Source organism: Hevea brasiliensis, unplaced genomic scaffold (genome assembly GCF_030052815.1).
Source record: "Hevea brasiliensis isolate MT/VB/25A 57/8 unplaced genomic scaffold, ASM3005281v1 Scaf2, whole genome shotgun sequence".
Lineage (NCBI taxonomy): Eukaryota > Viridiplantae > Streptophyta > Magnoliopsida > Malpighiales > Euphorbiaceae > Hevea > Hevea brasiliensis.
In genome coordinates, this window is record NW_026614695.1 from 4,227,679 (window position 1) to 4,248,392 (window position 20,714).

General features: G+C 35.2%; 1 non-coding gene across 1 annotated transcript; it reads left to right on the forward strand.

The window, feature by feature from the left end:
* Positions 1 to 17,942: 17,942 nt before the first annotated feature.
* LOC131176634 (small nucleolar RNA R71) lies at positions 17,943 to 18,049 on the forward strand. Its single transcript, XR_009146614.1, has one exon. It is a non-coding gene; the product is annotated as a small nucleolar RNA R71 (small nucleolar RNA).
* Positions 18,050 to 20,714: the final 2,665 nt, after the last annotated feature.

Consider the following 20,714-nt stretch of genomic DNA (forward strand, 5'->3'; position numbering starts at 1 on the left):
TCAACAGATTTTCAGCCTGCATTCACGTCTCTGAAATCATGGCAGATTTTCAACGATTTCCCTTCTAAATCTGCCTCTGCCCTCTTCAGGAAAGTTGTAGCCCTATTTCTTAGCTTTCCAACGGGTACTTATTCGCCCAAATCCGAAGTCTACAGCCCAATTTATGGCCCAAAAATCGGGACTAGTTCAAACAAATAGTCCAGCCCATAGTGATGACTTCATTGCCATTTTTGACAATTAAAATGGCCTCATCTCGCATCCAAACCTTCATAGAAGTTGTAGAGGTGGCTCTTAAGGTTCAATTGGGCTTGAGCTTGCTTCATTTGGACATCTGAAACTCTAGATACAAAATAAATACTTAAACTGGTCCTGACACATCAAGTCTAGGCTTTTGCAATAGATCCATAGCTCATTTTGTTAACCTTGGAGACTGATTTGGGCTTTGGTCTCTCTTTATCATTTGAAGTGCTCTATCTTAGCTTTTCAATGGATTAAACAACACTTAATTTGGAGAGCCACAACTTTAGAAATACCTGAAAAATATAACAAAGGTCAAATGTTGAAAATTTCTCCACAATTATTCCATAACTATCTAAAAATATGCCTAAATGATAAATATACTTTAACTAACTGAATTTGTAATGATCGGGCTCCAACCACTAGAGGAATTGTCCGCTTTAGCCATAAGCCTCACGGTTTTGTCCCATAGGTGAAATGGAGCTCCAACCACTAGAGGAATTGTCCGCTTTGGCCATAAGCCTCATGGTTTTGTCCCATAGGTGAAATGGAGAACTTCCCAGGAGGTCACCCATCCTAGGATTTCTCTCAAGCGAGCATGCTTAATCTTGAAGTTCTTCCAACTCTCCAGACCATTCCACCAAAAGGCGCCTCCAGTGATTAGTTCCCCCATCTTTTATATATAATTACTTTTTGAACCCAAGACCATCTCCGTGCTTTGTCGATGTGAGATTTGCCTAAGGGACCTTTCTCCCCCCTTTTTAGGACTCAGCGTCCTCGCTGAGGTTTGCCCCACCATCGCCCAAGAGGACACGCGAGCGGCTTTAATACCAATTGTAACGATCGGGCTCCAACCACTAGAGGAATTGTCTATTTTGGCCATAAGCCTCACGGTTTTGTCCCATAGGTGAAATGAAGAACTTCCCAAGAGGTCACCTATCCTAGGATTTCTCTCAAGCGAGCACACTTAACCTTGGAGTTCTTCTAACTCTCTAGGCCATTCCACTAAAAGGCGTCTCTAGTGATTAGTTCCCTCATTTTATATATAATTACTTTTTGAAAGCACGGAGATGGTCTTGGGTTCAAAAAGTAATTATAAGCAAGGAGATGGTCTTAGGTTCAAAAAGTAATTATATATAAAAGATGGGGGAACTAATCACTAGAGGCGCCTTTTGGTGGAATGGCCTGGAGAGTTGGAAGAACTCCAAGGTTAAGCGTGCTCGCTTGAGAGAAATCCTAGGATGGGTGACCTCCTGGGAAGTTCTCCATTTCACCTATGGGACAAAACTGTGAGGCTTATGACCAAAGCGGACAATTCCTCTAGTGGTTGAAGCCCGATCGTTACAGAATTAAACATAAAAACACACTAAATGTGATGGGAGTAAAATTAATAAATTATGCATTTATCAAATTCTCTCACACTTATTCCATGCTTGTCCTCAAGCATGACTTAAACTCTAAATCAACTCCACTTAGAAGTTCTTTAACTTCACCCTATCACAACATTCTCTAACAAAAGATTAAAAATTTGAAAGAAGAGGCAAGTAAGGTAATAACCATCACAACAAATTCCATCAACACCATACCAATCAACAATTTTCCAACACAAAACAAAAGGCTTGAAATCAATTAAGCTTACACAATTAAAGTTCCATAAAATTTTAAGTCAATACACACCAAAACACAAGGCTAATTTATCAAGGCACAACAATTATAGCTCTTTGCAAATTTTAGGGCAGATAGAAATGCCCCCTTTTTTTATTTATTTGAAATTGGTACTTCTCTCTTGTCATAGTTATCACTTCTTTTTTATTTCAACCGTCACCTTCAGAAAAGTACCTTACTCATATCCTAGCTAGCTTTTGGCCTGAGAATCGACATGGGGTTCATGAAGACCCCTGGTTAGTTTGCTTAACTAAAATAGTGGAGCAATTTTCAAGTTCAACCTTTTATTTCCCCCAATTTATGCATCTACATATTATAAAGTACCCTGATAGATTAAACAAAGTTCTGAAATATACATGACACTAGTTAAAAGCACATATAACTAATCATTTCACCATTAAATCAAGCCTAAATAATTTATGCAGGAAAAAAAATTGCTCTATGGTATGGAGAAGAGGGAAAATATATCATTAAAGTTACTATTACCTTGCTTAAAATCTCAAAAATTCAATCTAAAATAAAAAAAGTCATTTCAAGGACAAAGCACTTCTCTCCAAGAGTTAATAAAGAATCATGAATCAAGCTTATGAGAATAAATTTTATTTTATTTTTACTTTTATTTTTTATTTTTTATTTTTTTTATTTATTATTTTTTAATAAAAAAAAATTGCAGCAACAAATTTCTCCTCCTTCACAATTAAAACTTACATTATCCCCAATGTAAAGCCCAAATGCAAAAGAAAAGAAAAAAAATGCTAGAAAATAAAATAAAATAAGGGAAAGAAAACAAATCTGATTGTGGCTAACAAGCCACCCATGGGTTGCCTCCCAAGAAGCGCTTTTGTTTATCGTCGTTAGCTCGACATGGCAAAGCTCCTTAATCCACATAAATTGGGTTACTCAATTTGAGCTCCTCCACTATATGGTCCTGAAACTCTTTATAAAATGGCTTGAGTCTATGACCATTGACCTTGAACACCTTATTAGTTCCTAAACATTGAATTTCAACTGCACCATAAGGAAATACATTAGTAACAACAAAGGGTCCAATCCAATGAGAACGTAACTTACCAAGCATCAGCTTCAATATGGAATTATGCAATAAAACTTTTTTCCCAACCACAAACTACTTCCTTGGAATTAGTTTGTCATGGAATGCCTTGGTATTTTCTTTATAGATCTTAGAATTCTCATAAGCCTCAAGTCAAATTTCTTCTAATTCCTGCAATTGCAATTTTCTTTCCACACCCATAATATCCAAATCCAAATTACATTGACTAACAGCCCAATAAGCCTTATGTTCTAACTCAACAGAAAGGTGACACAACTTACCAAATATCAATCTATAGGGGGACATACCTATGGGTGTCTTATAAGTAGTCCTGTAAACCCACAATGCATCATCAAGTCTAAGGCTCCAATCTTTTTTATTTGGCTTCACTGTTTTTTCCAAAATAGACTTGATCTCTTTATTAGACACCTCTGCTTGCCCACTTGTTTGAGGATGATGAGCTGTAGATACTCTATGGAAAACACCATATCCCCTCAACAATGCCTCAACAGTTCTATTACAAAAATGTGTGCCCCGATCACTCATTAAAGCTCTAGGAACTCCAAACCTACTAAAAATGTTTGACTTGATAAAACCTACAACAGCTTTAGAATCATCAGTCCTGGTGGCTTTGGCTTCCACCCATTTTGAAACATAATCAACAACAAGTAATATATAAACAAAGCCAAAAGAAGAAGGAAATGGACCCATAAAATCAATACCCCACACATCAAAAATTTCACAAACAAGTATTGGATTCTGAATCATCTCATTCCTACGGGTTAAACTTCCTGTTCTTTGACATTGTTCACAATTTTTGCAAATCAAATATAAATCACGAAATATAGTGGGCCAGTAAAAACCACAATCTAATATTTTTCTACCTATTCTCTTGGGTCCAAAATGACCTCCACATGCATAGGCATGACAAAAAGTAAGAATAGATTGAATCTCATTATCAGGAACACATCTCCTAATAATTTGATTTGAACAAAATTTCCACAAATATGGGTCATCCCACACATAATGCTTAGCCTTACTTTTCAATTTCTCTTTCTTAGCTCTACTCAAATCAAAAAGAACAACCTTAGTAACCAAATAATTCACCAAATCAGCATACCAAGGGATCATACCTTGCAATTTAAATAACTTCTCATCAAGAAAAAATTCCTGCAAAGGAAGTGGATCTTCTTGTGTCACTAACCTGCTTAAATGATCTGCTACCAGGTTCTCAGCTCCTTTCTTATCCTTGATTTGAAGATCAAATTCTTACAGTAGAAGGATCCATCTAATCAACTTTGGTTTTGCTTCTTTCTTTGCCAAGAGATACTTCAACGCTGCATGATAAGAGAAGATAATTATTTTAGAACTAAGCAAATATGACCGAAATTTATCTAAAGCAAAAACTATAGCCAAAAACTCTTTTTCGGTCGTAGAATAATTGCGCTGAGCTGAATTGAGTGTTCTGGATGCATAATAAACCACATGAAAGAGTTTCCCAATACGCTGCCCTAAAACTGCTCCCACTGCATAATTACTTGCGTCACACATAATTTCAAATGGTATTGTCCAATCAGGAGCCTAGATAATAGGGGGTGATGTCAATGCAGATTTTAATTTGTCAAAAGACTCCTTGCTATAACCCCCCTATGTTCGGTAGTGCGTTCTTCTGTTCCGGTGACCAGTGTTGTCTGGACAGCATGGATGCCTAGAACTACACTTCGTTATGATTGAGGAGACATAAAATAATGAAATACAAGAAAAGAAAATACAAGAAAAACAAAGGAAAAATAATAGCAAAGAAATGTAACCAAGTTAAACGAGCCGGGAACCCTAGCGATGGGTGACCGCACCGGGAAGTCACGGCGTGGACCGTTGACTAGCCCTGGACCGCGGGGAATCCTGGAAAATATTTTTAGGACTTAAATAGACCCCTATTGAAGTATAAATATCATTAGAAATACTAAATAAAAATTAAATAATTAGTACAAAGAAAAGTGAGAAATTGAAAAATGGACAAAACCCGGTGTTACCGGAAAATCAGGAATGCAATCCAAACAGGGGCATTGTGGTCATTTGAAACCCCGAGTTGTCTTTTGACCTAAATGTCCATTGAAAATACATGATATTATACTTGGAAAATGTAATGAAAAATTAAATTAGTGGTACATAATTTAAATAGCAAAAATGGGGTATAAATTGAGTAATTAACACTTAAATCATATTAAATCATTTTCTTAAGTGAGTGGAGCACTATGGGGATTAAATAAACACTACATGGGTAGGTGTAAATCCACTAAAAAAATCTGTAAACTCATCTTGAACCTCATGTCTTCACCATTGCCGAAATGAAGATTTTCTCCCAAAGAAACTCCATGGCCGCACCATGCATGGAGCTCAAGTTCTCCATGATCAAGCCTTGATTTCTTGCAAGAGTCTTCATGAAAAATGATCCTCACACCATGGGCAGTAGATAGGCAGCAAGAAGACCAAGTTTTGGAGAGATTTTGAAGAGTTTCCAAAGTGGTAAGTTTGAGTTTTTGGTTAGTGCTTCATTAAAGTTAGTAAGGAGGTTATGGGTACTTGAATTGTGAGAAGAATTTTGGAGTTTGATGTTCTAAGGGAGATGTTTATTTTTGGCAGCCATGGAAACTCTTTAAGGGCAGTTTATTTTTTCTTGTATATGGTAGATTAAAGGATTAATTAAATATTTATGTATGTAGGAAATATTAGGTGATGTATACTTAGTATATGTGAATGTGTATTTGAAATTTTAAGCTTGGAAATTAATGGAATGTAAATGCTTCAATCGACAGCCTGGGTTGGTGAACCATAAGTATGTTATTTCATGTTTGGATTATGGAATATTAATGTTGAATTGTGTTAGTTGTTATGGCTGTTTGGGTATATGTGTGATGGTGTGAAGTTGGACATGTAAACGAGCATGAATAGGTGATTAAATTGTTGTAAATGAGTTTGACAAATTCTGCACTTTATGGTGTATGTTGAATGTGATTGTAAGCTGCCAAAATGATCAACAATATGTGGTAAAATATGTTTAGGTTAAGGTACAAGCCAGAATTGGCATGAAGGTAAAGTTTGGTAAGTGTTAAAGGTGATCTTGCTGAGTATAAACAAAATGTAATAGGGCAGTTTGTGTTTTGGGCATTGAACCTTAAGTGTGTGGCTCCAATTGGTATGAGACAAATTGGAGGTGAAACTAGGCACAAAATGTGCCAACTTTCATGAAGGAAGCTTGCAAAAATTCTGCTTGTAAGGTGACTTGAAAAATGACCAAATCCAGATTAAGTGCAAATAAGGCCTGAAAATTGACCATTTGGGCAGCAGTTAGTTTTTAGGATATAACTCACTCAAAACAGGTCTAATTGACCTGAAATTTTGGCCATGAATAGCTAAGACCCATATCTACAAGTCTTATGAAGACACTAAAGCCCAGAAATTTCCATAAGCAAGTCAAACAGCTTGCACAAGTTCGGGTCCAAAAACTGGCCGAACCAAAATTGACCTAAAATTACCTAAAGTGACCAATTTTGATGCATTTTGACCAGCAATAGTAAAATAACCATAACTTGGTCTACATAATTCAGAATGACCTGAAATTTCGCCTCACGTGCAATAAGACATAGATCTACAAGGTTGTAGTTTTGACTGAAACCCGAAAACTGAGGGAACTAGGTCGTCCGGCTAGGTCAAACTAGTATCCCGGAATCCAGCAAATTGCAAGAAAATGCAAGATACATGGAAATGAATTTGGTAACATGTACCAACCCTAAAAGACTATCAAATGTGACATATTAGTAACATTAAAACCTAAATTACCTAGAATGCATCGAGGGTCGACATATTAGGTTGACTAAGCAAATAATAGAATTCAGTGAATTAATTATCAAGCATTATCGTTAGAGACAGTTTAAATGAGTACTGAAACACTTCAAATTGTGTTTCTCGATTATAGACTTCGAGGAAAGGGAAGGAAACACTGAGTCAGAGCCAAGAGGCATATATCAAAGGTTTGTGCACAATAAGTATTTCTTTTGAATTTTTCAATTGAAATAAATTATGATTATTTGTATGATATTGTTTTAAATTGTGTTTGTGCACAATAAGTATTTCTTTTGAATTTTTCAATTGAAATAAGTTACGATTATTTGTATGTTATTGTTTTAAATTGTGTTTGTGCATAATAATTTTGAGTTCTCATTTTCTACTTAAAAATCTAATTGAACATTATAGTTTTAAATTGTGTCCGTGCACAATACTTTTATATTCACTGCTTTTACTAGCAAATTTATGTGGAGAAATGAGTTATGAATAAGTTTTGATTGCTTTGGTTTTGGGAATATTATTTGCAACTTATTGTGTTGCCAACTTTGCAAATGGAAATTTTGAGATAAAATGTGATTTATGGTTTGTATGAAATATTGTGATTTGAAATTGTTTTGATTCACACTTAGCATGACACTGTTATTATATTCCTCCCTCTTTGACTTATCAGTCTGGGGTGAGTGTGATTATGTTCCTCCCTCTTTGACTTCCCAGTCTGAGGTGAGTGTGGATGAGTACTCATTATTCAGCTAGCTTCCTCCCTCATTGATTTCGATTATTAGGGTGAGTGTGTCTTGTCGTGGTGTACAACACGGCATGTGCGAAAAAATTGTGTCATGGCTTAAATTGTGATATTGATCGGCAACACTGTATTGTTCAGTTATTTTATCTAATTGTGTTATTGATGGGAAAAATTGTGTTATTCAGTTATTTGATCAAATTGTGTTATTGATTGGCAAAACTGTGTTACTCAGTTATTTGATCAAATTTGTATTATATGAACTTTGTAAATTTTGTGAACTATTTGATTTGTGAATTGTCAATAAAAGGTTTATATATCGCATTCCAAATTGTTATTGTGCACCACTGAGTAAATTTTACTCAGCGATAGCTTTTCATTGCTGTCGTAGGTAGATAGACTGACAGGGCAGCAGACTAGGCTGCTAGTATTACATTGAGAGATCATCGGGTATATTGAGTATACCACATTTTGCATTTTATACTGTAATGTATGTTCACTGTATGTATATATTGTTCTTGGTTTTGAGCAGTTGTAAATTAAAATTGTACATTGAAGTTGTAAAGTAAATTATGAGTTATTTTGGCTTGTAAAATTTGTACTGTATTTCTTTTATCTCAGTTTTTGAAAAATTATTATGGATTTGAGTTGAAAAACATATTGTGTTGAATTATGTTGGAGTTTGAGATTGAGAAAAATATTGAAGTGCTTTTTACAGGTTTTCTGAAGAACTGTTTTGTTCAAAATACAGATGGCACTCTGCCAAAATTTTTACAGAAATTACTAATAGTCCAAATGAGTTCGCTGTTTCACTTTAGTTCAAAAAGGTTTTTAACACCTGTAAATTGTGCTCACCACTGTAAAAAGAAGTAAGAAAAGTTTTGAAAATCCCTTGTAGTGTATTTAATGGGTTATCAGTAGGCGAAGTTGGTAATTCATTAGGTATAATACGGGATCATGTTATGCCTTACAGAGGGGTAGGGTGTTACATGTTTTAGTGGTATCAAAGCTAGTTTTTAAATTCTGTTTTCACATGTTATTTGAATATTCTTTCTTTATAGTACAACTGCTCAATATCATTGTTTGATACATACAGTACATTACATTATAAATATGCACTAACGGGAGGAAATCTCCTTGTGTTATTCGTTCGAGAGGTCTAAGATCCTCGAATTGACTATGGAAGAGGGTGATCGTTCAGTCGATCAATCTATAGAGGCTGAGGTGGAAGGGGATGCCCCAACCCTACACAATGTCCATGGTTCAAGTGACACTAACCCCATGATTCCACCTCGATTCGCTCAATGAGATGGCTGCAATATTCCAACAAATGGCTGGTAATGTGCCTACTCAAGCCCCAATATAGACACCAGTGGTACAACCACAGTCTTCTGCTAGACAATATGACAAATTGATGAAATATGGGGCTACAGAGTTCAAGGGGACAGTAGATCCTCTAGAGGCTGAACAGTGGTTAGAGAGGATGGATAGGGTGTTCAAGAAGCTACATTGTACAGAGGAGCTCAGATTTGAATACTCAGTATCTTTGCTATAGGGGGATGCTTATGACTGGTGGAAAACCATTCCCCACAGTTTGGTAGAACCTGCAGTGCTAACATGGAATGACTTTCTCAGGGAATTCAGATAAAAATATGTCCCTGATGCTTATGTAGACCAGAAGCTGCAAGAGTTCCTAAGTCTGAAACAGGGGAGTAGATCAGTGGCTGAATATGAAAGGGAATTTTCCCGCCTAAGCCATTATGCAGTAAGTCTACTTTCTACCAGTAGGGAGAGATGTAAGAGGTTTGAAACCTGCTTGAAGCCTAGTATCAGATTACAAGTGGTTGGATTCAAACATAACAACTTCTCTGAGCTTATTTCTCAAGCACTAGAATTAGAAAGAATTGAATTTGAAGTGGCCCCTGAGAAAAAAAAAATCAAAGAAGACAAAAAAAAGAGGGAAAGTCAGTAGAACAGAGTTCCAGTGGTCCTATTAGAAAGAGGAAAAACTTTGGGGGACACAACAGAGGTGGTAAGAAGTCCGTTAGAGATAGATCTTCTGGACAGAAACTGCCCCGATCGGATCAACAAACTCAGCAGAAACCCAGAAATGCACTGTCAGATCGGCTTTGTGAAACTTTTGGTAAACCACATAGTGGGGTATGTTATAGAGCCATACGAGTATGTTTTAATTGTGGAGAGACTAGTCATTTTGCTAGGGATTGTGTAAATCTATGTCCTTCTGGATCATTTACTAAACCAAAGGGATCAACCCAAGTTTCTACCCCAAAGAGTTCACCATCAGTTAGTAGAGGCAGAGGTAGAGGTAGGGGTAGTACACCTAGAAGTCAGAGTACTGTGAATCAGCCAGAACAAGGTGATGCTTCAGCTAGAGTATACGCTATACGGCAGAGAGAAGAGGCTGAGACTTTTGACATTGTTGCTGGTACTTTCTCAATTAGTAACTAAGATATATATGTATTGTTTGACCTGGAGTTTGCATACTTTTATGTTAGTGTTAGAACTATATGTTCTGTTGTTATTCCTTTACAGGGGAATAAACTTTGATGCATTAGTGATTAGTCCTTTAAGATAAAGATTGTGATAATAAGTGAAATTAGTTTTGAAAGAGTTTATCGGCGAAAAGTATTTTCTAACACACCATAAATTATAAAGCTAATTGGCGAGCCTACTTAATGTAAGGCAAGAGGACGTAAAAGTAAGTTACAGTAATAGAATTGTTCTAGATGAGGGCAAGGATGTTACTGTTAGTAATTGTTAATGGATATTGTAATCAGAATAAGATTATAATATTAGTAAATTCGAAAAAGGATAAAATATCGAAAAATTTGATCTATTGGGATGTATCGTAGTAACTATGCAATGTTCTTGATGTTTATACTGTAAACTGCAGATTATAGTACTGACTTGAGATTATTGTATAGAGCTACGTACTACTCGATAATACACCAAGATGAGAATAGTTGCCAACGACATCTATTTTGGTATAGTTATGCTAGGACAGAATTTTATTGTTGGAAACAAGTTTGAAAATCCTACTTAGGGATTTAAAACTCAAAAGTTAGAATATCGAAAGGTTATAGTTTAGTACAAAAGGGAAGTAAGTTATAGAATATTAATAGATAAAAAGAGTTATGGAAGTAAAAATTTGAATAGTTGGCTCAGATATAACAAAAAAATATTACGAATGTGAGTAAGACTATTGACTAGAATGGTCAGAGGACCAATAACTAGATAAACCATTCTAACATGACCTCAAGGGTCATTCAAGAAGGAACATGAATCGAAATATTAGACAGGACAATAGTAAGAGAATATTGGTGCTATACAAACAAATTAAATGTTGTATTAGATTGTTAAAAGTCTTATACAAATTCAAAGGAAAGAAGATTATACGATCATATAGAAAGGAAAAAAAAAACGTATGACTATTATAAGATGGCTATTGGGTAAAATTTCGCGGACGAAATTTATTTTAAGGGGGGGGGGGGGTAATTGTAACGCCCCTATGTTCGGTAGTGCGTTCTACTGTTCCGATGACCAGTGTTGTCCAGACAGCTAGGATGCCTAGAACTACACTTTGTTATGATTGAGGAGACATAAATTAATGAAATACAATGAAAGAAAATACAAGAAAAACAAAGGAAAAATAATAGCAAAGAAATGTAACCAAGTTAAGTGAGCCGGGAACCCTAGCGATGGGTGACCGTACCGGGAAGTCACGGCGTGGACCGTTGACTAGCCCTGGACTGCGGGGAACCCTGGAAATATTTTTAGGACTTAAATAGACCCCTATTGAAGTATAAATATCATTAAAAATACGAAATAAAAATTAAATAATTAGTACAAAGAAAAGTGAGAAATCGAAAAACGGACAAAACCCGGTGTTACCGGAAAATCAGGAATGTAACCCGAACAGGGACATTGTGGTCATTTGAAACCCTGAGTTGTCTTTTAACTTAAATTTCCATTGAAAATACATGATATTATATTTGGAAAATTTCATGAAAAATTAAATTAGTGGTGCATAATGTAAATAGCAAAAATGGGGTATAAATTGAGTAATTAACACTTAAATCATATTAAATCATTTTCTTAGGTGAGTGGAGCACTATGGGGATTAAATAAACACTAAATGGGCAGGTGTAAATCCACTAACAAATTTGTAAACTCATCTTCAACCTCATGTCTTCACCATTGCCGAAATGAAGATTTTCTCCCAATGAAACTCCATGGCCGCACCATGCATGGAGCTCAAGTTCTCCATGATCAAGCCTTGATTTCTTGCAAGAGTCTTCATGAAAAATGATCCTAACACCATGGGCAGTAGATAGGCAGCAAGAAGACCAAGTTTTGGAGAGATTTTGAAGAGTTTCCAAAGTGGTAAGTTTGAGTTTTTGATTAGTGCTTCATTAAAGTTAGTAAGGAGGTTATGGGTACTTGAATTGTGAGAAGAATTTTGGAGTTTGATGTTCTAAGAGAGATGTTTATTTTTGGCAGCCATGGAAACTCTTTAAGGGCAGTTTATTTTTTCTTGTATATGGTAGATTAAAGGATTGATTAAATGTTTATGTATGTAGGAACTATTGGGTGATGTATACTTAGTATATGTGAATGTGTATTTGAAATTTAAAGCTTGGAAATTAATGGAATGTAAATGCTTGAATCGGAAGCCTGGGTTGGTGAACCATAAGTATGTTATTTCATGTTTGGATTATGGAATATTAATGTTGAATTGTGTTAGTTGTTATGGAAGTTTGGGTATATGTGTGATGGTGTGAAGTTGGACATGTAAATGAGCATGAATAGGTGATTAAATTGTTGTAAATGAGTTTGACCAATTCTGCACTTTATGGTGTATGTTGAATGTGATTGTCAGCTGCCAAAATGATCAACAATATGTGGTAAAATATGTTTAGGTTAGGGTACAAACTAGAATTGGCATGAAGGTAAAGTTTGGTAACTGTTAAAGGTGATCTTGATGAGTATAAACAAAATGTAATAGGGCAGTTTGTGTTTTGGGCATAGAACCTTAAGTGTGTGGCTCCAATTGGTATGAGACCAATTGGAGGTGAAACTAGACACAAAATGTGCCAACTTTCATGAAGGAAGCTTGCCAAAATTTTGCTTGTAAGATAACTTGAAAAATGACCAAATCCGGAGTAAGTGCAAATAAGGCCTGAAAATTGACCATTTGGGTAGCAATTAGTGTTTAGGCCATAACTCACTCAAAACAGGTCCAATTGACCTGAAATTTTGACCATTAATAGTTAAGACCCATATCTACAAGTCTTGTGAAGACATCAATGCTCAGAAATGACCATAAGAAAGTCAAACAGCTTGCACAAGTGCAGGTCCAAAAACTGGCCGAACCAAAATTGACCTAAAATGACCTAAAGTGACCAATTTTGATGCATTTTGACCAGCAATAGTAAAATGACCATAACTTAGTTTACATAACTCAGAATGACCTGAAATTTCGTAACGCTTGCAAAAAGACATAGATCTACAATTTTGTAGTTTTGACCGAAACCCGAAAACTGAGGGAACTAGGTTGTCCGGCTAGGTCAAACTAGTATCCCGGAATCCAGCAAATTGCAAGAAAATGCAAGATACATGGAAATGAATTTGGTAACATGTACCAACCCTAAAAGACTATCGAATGTGACATATTAGTAATATTAAAACCTAAATTACCTAGAATGCATCGATGGTCAACATATTAGGTTGACTAATCAAATAATAGAATTCAGTGAATTAATTATCAAGCATTATCGTTAGAGACAGTTTAAATGAGTATTGAAACACTTCAAATTGTGTTTCTCAGTTAGCAACGACTCAGGGAAAGGGAAGGAAACACTGAGTCAGAGCCAAGAGGCATATATCAAAGGTTTGTGCACAATAAGTATTTCTTTTGAATTTTTCAATTGAAATAAATTATGATTATTTGTATGATATTGTTTTAAATTGTGTTTGTGCACAATAAGTATTTCTTTTGAATTTTTCAATTGAAATAAGTTACGATTATTTGTATGTTATAGTTTTAAATTGTGTTTGTACACAATAATTTTGAGTTCTCATTTTCTACTTAAAAATCTAATTGAACATTATAGTTTTAAATTGTGTCCGTGCACAATACTTTTATATTCACTGCTTTTACTAGCAAATTTATGTGGAGAAATGAGTTATGAATAAGTTTTGATTGCTTTGGTTTTGGGAATATTATTTGGAACTTATTGTGTTGCCAACTTTGCAAATGGAAATTTTGAGATAAAATGTGATTTATGGTTTGCATGAAATATTGTGATTTGAAATTGTTTTGATTCACACTTGGCATGACACTGTTATGCCAAGTGTGAAGTTTGAGTTTTTGATTAGTGCTTCATTAAAGTTAGTAAGGAGGTTATGGGTACTTGAATTGTGAGAAGAATTTTGGAGTTTGATGTTCTAAGAGAGATGTTTATTTTTGGCAGCCATGGAAACTCTTTAAGGGCAGTTTATTTTTTCTTGTATATGGTAGATTAAAGGATTGATTAAATGTTTATGTATGTAGGAAATATTGGGTGATGTATACTTAGTATATGTGAATGTGTATTTGAAATTTAAAGCTTGGAAATTAATGGAATGTAAATGCTTGAATCGGAAGCCTGGGTTGGTGAACCATAAGTATGTTATTTCATGTTTGGATTATGGAATATTAATGTTGAATTGTGTTAGTTGTTATGGAAGTTTGGGTATATGTGTGATGGTGTGAAGTTGGACATGTAAATGAGCATGAATAGGTGATTAAATTGTTGTAAATGAGTTTGACCAATTCTGCACTTTATGGTGTATGTTGAATGTGATTGTCAGCTACCAAAATGATCAACAATATGTGGTAAAATATGTTTAGGTTAGGGTACAAACTAGAATTGGCATGAAGGTAAAGTTTGGTAACTGTTAAAGGTGATCTTGATGAGTATAAACAAAATGTAATAGGGCAGTTTGTGTTTTGGGCATAGAACCTTAAGTGTGTGGCTCCAATTGGTATGAGACCAATTGGAGGTGAAACTAGGCATAAAATGTGCCAACTTTCATGAAGGAAGCTTGCCAAAATTTTGCTTGTAAGATAACTTGAAAAATGACCAAATCCGGAGTAAGTGCAAATAAGGCCTGAAAATTGACCATTTTGGCAGCAATTAGTGTTTAGGCCATAACTCACTCAAAACAGGTCCAATTGACCTGAAATTTTGACCATTAATAGTTAAGACCCATATCTACAAGTCTTGTGAAGACATCAATGCTCAGAAATGACCATAAAAAAGTCAAACAGCTTGCACAAGTGCAGGTCCAAAAACTGGCCGAACCAAAATTGACCTAAAATGACCTAAAGTGACCAATTTTGATGCATTTTGACCAGCAATAGTAAAATGACCATAACTTAGTTTACATAACTCAGAATGACCTGAAATTTCGTAACGCTTGCAAAAAGACATAGATCTACAATTTTGTAGTTTTGACCGAAACCCGAAAACTGAGGGAACTAGGTTGTCCGGCTAGGTCAAACTAGTATCCCGGAATCCAGCAAATTGCAAGAAAATGCAAGATACATGGAAATGAATTTGGTAACATGTACCAACCCTAAAAGACTATCGAATGTGACATATTAGTAATATTAAAACCTAAATTACCTAGAATGCATCGATGGTCAACATATTAGGTTGACTAATCAAATAATAGAATTCAGTGAATTAATTATCAAGCATTATCGTTAGAGACAGTTTAAATGAGTATTGAAACACTTCAAATTGTGTTTCTCAGTTAGCAACGACTCAGGGAAAGGGAAGGAAACACTGAGTCAGAGCCAAGAGGCATATATCAAAGGTTTGTGCACAATAAGTATTTCTTTTGAATTTTTCAATTGAAATAAATTATGATTATTTGTATGATATTGTTTTAAATTGTGTTTGTGCACAATAAGTATTTCTTTTAAATTTTTCAATTGAAATAAGTTACGATTATTTGTATGTTATTGTTTTAAATTGTGTTTGTACACAATAATTTTGAGTTCTCATTTTCTACTTAAAAATCTAATTGAACATTATAGTTTTAAATTGTGTCCGTGCACAATACTTTTATATTCACTGCTTTTACTAGCAAATTTATGTGGAGAAATGAGTTATGAATAAGTTTTGATTGCTTTGGTTTTGGGAATATTATTTGGAACTTATTGTGTTGCCAACTTTGCAAATGGAAATTTTGAGATAAAATGTGATTTATGGTTTGCATGAAATATTGTGATTTGAAATTGTTTTGATTCACACTTGGCATGACACTGTTATTATATTCCTCCCTCTTTGACTTATCAGTCTGGGGTGAGTGTGATTATGTTCCTCCCTCTTTGACTTCCTAGTCTGAGGTGAGTGTGGATGAGTACTCATTATTCAGCTAGCTTCCTCCCTCATTGATTTCGATTATTGGGGTGAGTGTGTCTTGTCGTGGTGTACAACATGGCATGTGCGAAAAAATTGTGTCATGGCTTAAATTGTGATATTGATCGGCAACACTGTATTGTTCAGTTATTTGATCTAATTGTGTTATTGATGGAAAAACTGTGTTATTCAGTTATTTGATCAAATTGTGTTATTGATTGGCAAAACTGTGTTACTCAGTTATTTGATCAAATTTGTATTATATGAACTTTGTAAATTTTGTGAACTATTTGATTTGTGAATTGTCAATAAAAGGTTTATATATCGCATTCCAAATTGTTATTGTGCACCACTGAGTAAATTTTACTCAGCGATAGCTTTTCATTGCTATTGCAGGTAGACAGACTAACAGGGTAGCAAACTAGGCTGCTAGTATTACATTGAGAGATCATCGGGTATATTGAGTATACCACATTTTGCATTTTGTATTGTAATGTATGTTCACTGTATGTATATATTGTTCTTGGTTTTGAGCAGTTGTAAATTAAAATTGTACATTGAAGTTGTAAGGTAAATTATGAGTTATTTTTGCTTATAAAATTTGTACTGTATTTCTTTTATCTCAGTCTTTGAAAAATTATTGTGGATTTGAGTTGAAAAACATATTGTTTTCAATTATGTTGGAGTTTGAGATTGAGAAAAATATTGAAGTGCTTTTTACAGGTTTTCTGAAGAACTGTTTTGTTCAAAATACAGATGGCACTCTGCCAAAATTTTTACAGAAATTACTAATAGTCCAAATGAGTTCGCTATTTCACTTTAGTTCAAAAAGGTTTTTAACACCTGTAAATTGTGCTCACCACTGTAAAAAGAAGTAAGAAAAATTTTGAAAATCCCTTGTAGTGTATTTAATGGGTTTTCAGTAGGCGAAGTTGGTAATTCATTAGGTATACTACGGGATCATGTTATGCCTTACAGAGGGGTAGGGTGTTACACTTGCACTCTTCACCTCTACCTTCCTGAAAGTCTCCAAAATTTCTTTCTCTTGTTCTTCTTTCTTCGTCTTAGCCAACCTGCAGGGGAATGGAGGAAGAATAGAATTATTAACCTTATTCAGTTTAGGTTCAGTATTTACCTCAATTTCAGGAACTTCAGACTCTTTTTCTCCTTGCTTTTTCTTTTTTGTTGACTCATGTGGAGTCTGATTATCAACTTCTTTCCCACTCGCAACAGTATCGCACTGGCATTTTCTCTGGGGTTCATGACTTTTTGTGATGGAAGCCTTCCAGAACCTTGGGCTTCTAGCTTACTCACAGATGAGGCTAACTAACCAATCTGCCTCTCTATGTTTTGAATGCGATTTCTAGTCTCCTGTTGAAACTATTGGGTATTGTTAGCCAAAGCCTTAACAATTTCATCAAGTGACATACCTTGATTTGAGGGAGGCGGAGGTGGAAGTGGTTGATTCACTTGTGGTCTCTGCTGCTGGTATCAGTTTTGCACCGGTTGATTCCCATAACTCAAATTGGGATGATCTCACCATCCTGGATTATAAGTATTAGAGTAGGGATAATACTTGCGTTGTGGCTGTCCATAATGTCCTAATGCATTGGCATGTTGCATTGATTCATCCTCTTGTAACGCAGGACACATATTAGTAGCATGACCCAAACCCGAACAAATTCCACATACCTTAACAGTTTGCATGTTCCCTACAGCTAACTGCCTCACCAAAAAAGTTAAATCAGAAATTTGTTTCTCAAGGTTAGATGTACTTACCTTATTAACCTTCATAGGTGTGTGATCCATTCTCATTCCAAACTGCTAAGAATTTGCTGCCATGTTAATAATCAGCCTCCTTGCTTTATCTGGTGTTTTGTCAACCAAAGCTCCTCCACTGGCAACATCTATCATACTGTGGTTCATTGGTAGCAATCCCTCATAGAAATATTGTATCAAAAACTACTCACTTATTTGATGATGGGGACAGCTTGCACACAGCTTCTTAAATCTCTCCCAATACTCATACAAACTCTCTCCATTGTACTGCCGGATGCCACAAATTTCTTTTCTTATGTTGGCAAAGACGGAAGCGTAAAAATACTTCTCCGTAAATATCCGCTTCATCCCATTCCATGAGTTGACAGATCCGTATGGAAGGTAATACAATCAATCCTTAGTGCGTGCCTCCAAGAAGAAAGGGAAAGCTCGAAGTTTGATTTGATCCTCTGAAACTCCTTGAGGTTTCATGCTGGAACACACAACATGAAATTCCTTTAGATGCTTATGTGGATCCTCACCTGCAAGACCATGAAATTTAGGCAACAAATGGATTAGTCCAGATTTCAACTCAAAAGCAACATTTAAAGCAGGGTATTGGATACACAAAGGCTGTTGGTTTAGATCAAGAGCAACCAACTCTTTCAAAGTCCTAGCAGCCATGGTCTCGTTTTTGGAACTTGACTCTGAATCTGAATCTGAACTTAGCTCCTTTGGAGATTGGACTCCTTCAGATGTACTTGGAATCTGCCTAGCTTGCTTAGTCAATTTTCTCAACTGTTTAGCTGTTTTTTCTACTTCTGGATCAAAGATCAATTCACCAGATTGAGAAGTTCTTGTCATACACAAAGAGTAATCAAAGTAAAAACAGAAAAACACCTCAAAACCCTAGAAAACAATCGAATTTAGCCTCAAGAGGGTGGGGCCAAAGAATCTTGCGGATTCATTGGTCTTGATCAGAGCGTCATTTCTTTCAAAATAGGTATAGGCCGCCCTCCAAAATCAACCAAAAATCTGTCGATGAATAGTAACACCGTAATTTCTTTCCAAAAACCTAAAAATAACAACACTTCACAAACAAAATTAATAACAAAATACCCTAACACTAAAAACACGAAATCCAATGAATTTCAGTCCCTGGCAGCGACGCCAAAATTCTTGATGGTTGTCGAATCCACTAGAAATTTAATTCACTGAAATTACCAGTTGTGAAATATTTTTTGCAATAAGTGGTAAGTCCAGATCGAACCCTAGAGACTGAATTATTAAATTTCATGCACTTGTGTAATGGAAAAAAAAGAAATAAAGGTTGGGGGGGGGGGGGGGGAGGGGTAATTCGCAATCCAAAGAAGAAATCCAAAATTTAAGATCTAAAATTTAATAAGAAACTCTCGAATTAAACAAACTTCAGTCCATAGTAATTCTCATTCCAATGCATTGATTTGATCATAGACAAAACAAATACAATTATCTCTTATTGAATACTTAACGTAGATTTACCAAACAGCGAGGTAAACCCCTAACTTCCCTATACTCATCAATTCGAGCCCAGCACTCTTATTGACTCTAATTATTAACTAAATTGGTATTAAGCAATCCTCATCAAATTAATAACTGCTTTAAGAAAAGGAAGTAGTTAAGCTGAACAATAATTTATTAAGCATAAATCATTTAATCCACCCTATTGTTTCTTTAGGTTATTATTGAAAACTTGGATCATAATCAATAAAACCTAATTGCTACTCATGTCAATCTTACACAACAATTACGGATTATGAAGATGAACTAGCAATTGATCAAATCAAACAATTAACTAATAGGCCTTTTTAGAAAATCATTCAACAGATCAAAGACAAAGAAATTAGAAAACAATAGATATTCAAAAAGACATAAATTAAATTAAGAACCTGGTCTCACAAATCAAACAAAAGAACTTGAATCCCTTGAACTGAATTAAGAACTTAGCCACTCATGTTCATGGATTATAGAAAAATGAAGAAGAAATCTAAGAAGAATGAAAAATGAATGTCTTCTATGGAGAATGAAGGTCTGAATTGGGATGCTCTTAGCTGCTGCCCAAAGATGTATTTATAGTAAAAAACCTAACCCCAAAGATAGGAACCAAACTAGGAAAAGTTTTGAAATTCAACAGATTTTCAGCCTACATTCACATCTCTAAAATCAAGGCCGATTTTCAGTGACTTCCTTTTCGAATCTACCTCTACCCTCTTCAGGAAAGCTGTAGCCCTATTTCTTGGCTTTCCAACGGATACTTATTCGCCCAAATCTAAGGTCTACAGCCCAAGTTATGGCCCAAAAACTGGGACTGGTTTAGACAGATGGTCCAGCCCATAGTGACGACTTCATTGCCATTTTTTATAATTAATATGGCCTCATCTCACATCCAGCCCTTCATAGAAGTTATAGAGGTGGGTCTTAAGGTTCAATTGGGCTTAGGCTTGCTTTATTTGGATATCTAAAACTCCAGATACAAAATAAATACTAAAAATGGTTGTGATACATCAAGTCTGGGCTTTTACAATAGATCCATAGCTCATTTTGTCAACCTTAGAGACTGATTTGGGCTTTGGTCCCTCTTTATCATTTGAAGTGCTCTGTCTTAGCTTTTTAATGGATTAAACAACACTCAATTTGGAAACCCACAACTTTAGAAAGACCTGAAAAATACAGCAAAGGTCAAATGCTAAAAATTTCTCCACAATTATTCCACAACTATCTAAAAATATGCCTAAATGATAAATATATTTTAACTAACTAAATTAAACATAAAAACACACTAAAAACACTAAATGTGATGGGAGTAAAATTAATAAATTATGCACTTATCAGTAAGTTACATGGGCCTTAGAGGCTTCAATGGGTCAACTTACATGGCCTATGTACTTGTGCATGCTCCATTTACTTCTTCAAGCCTTGGTGACAGAAAGTTACATAGGTCTTTGAA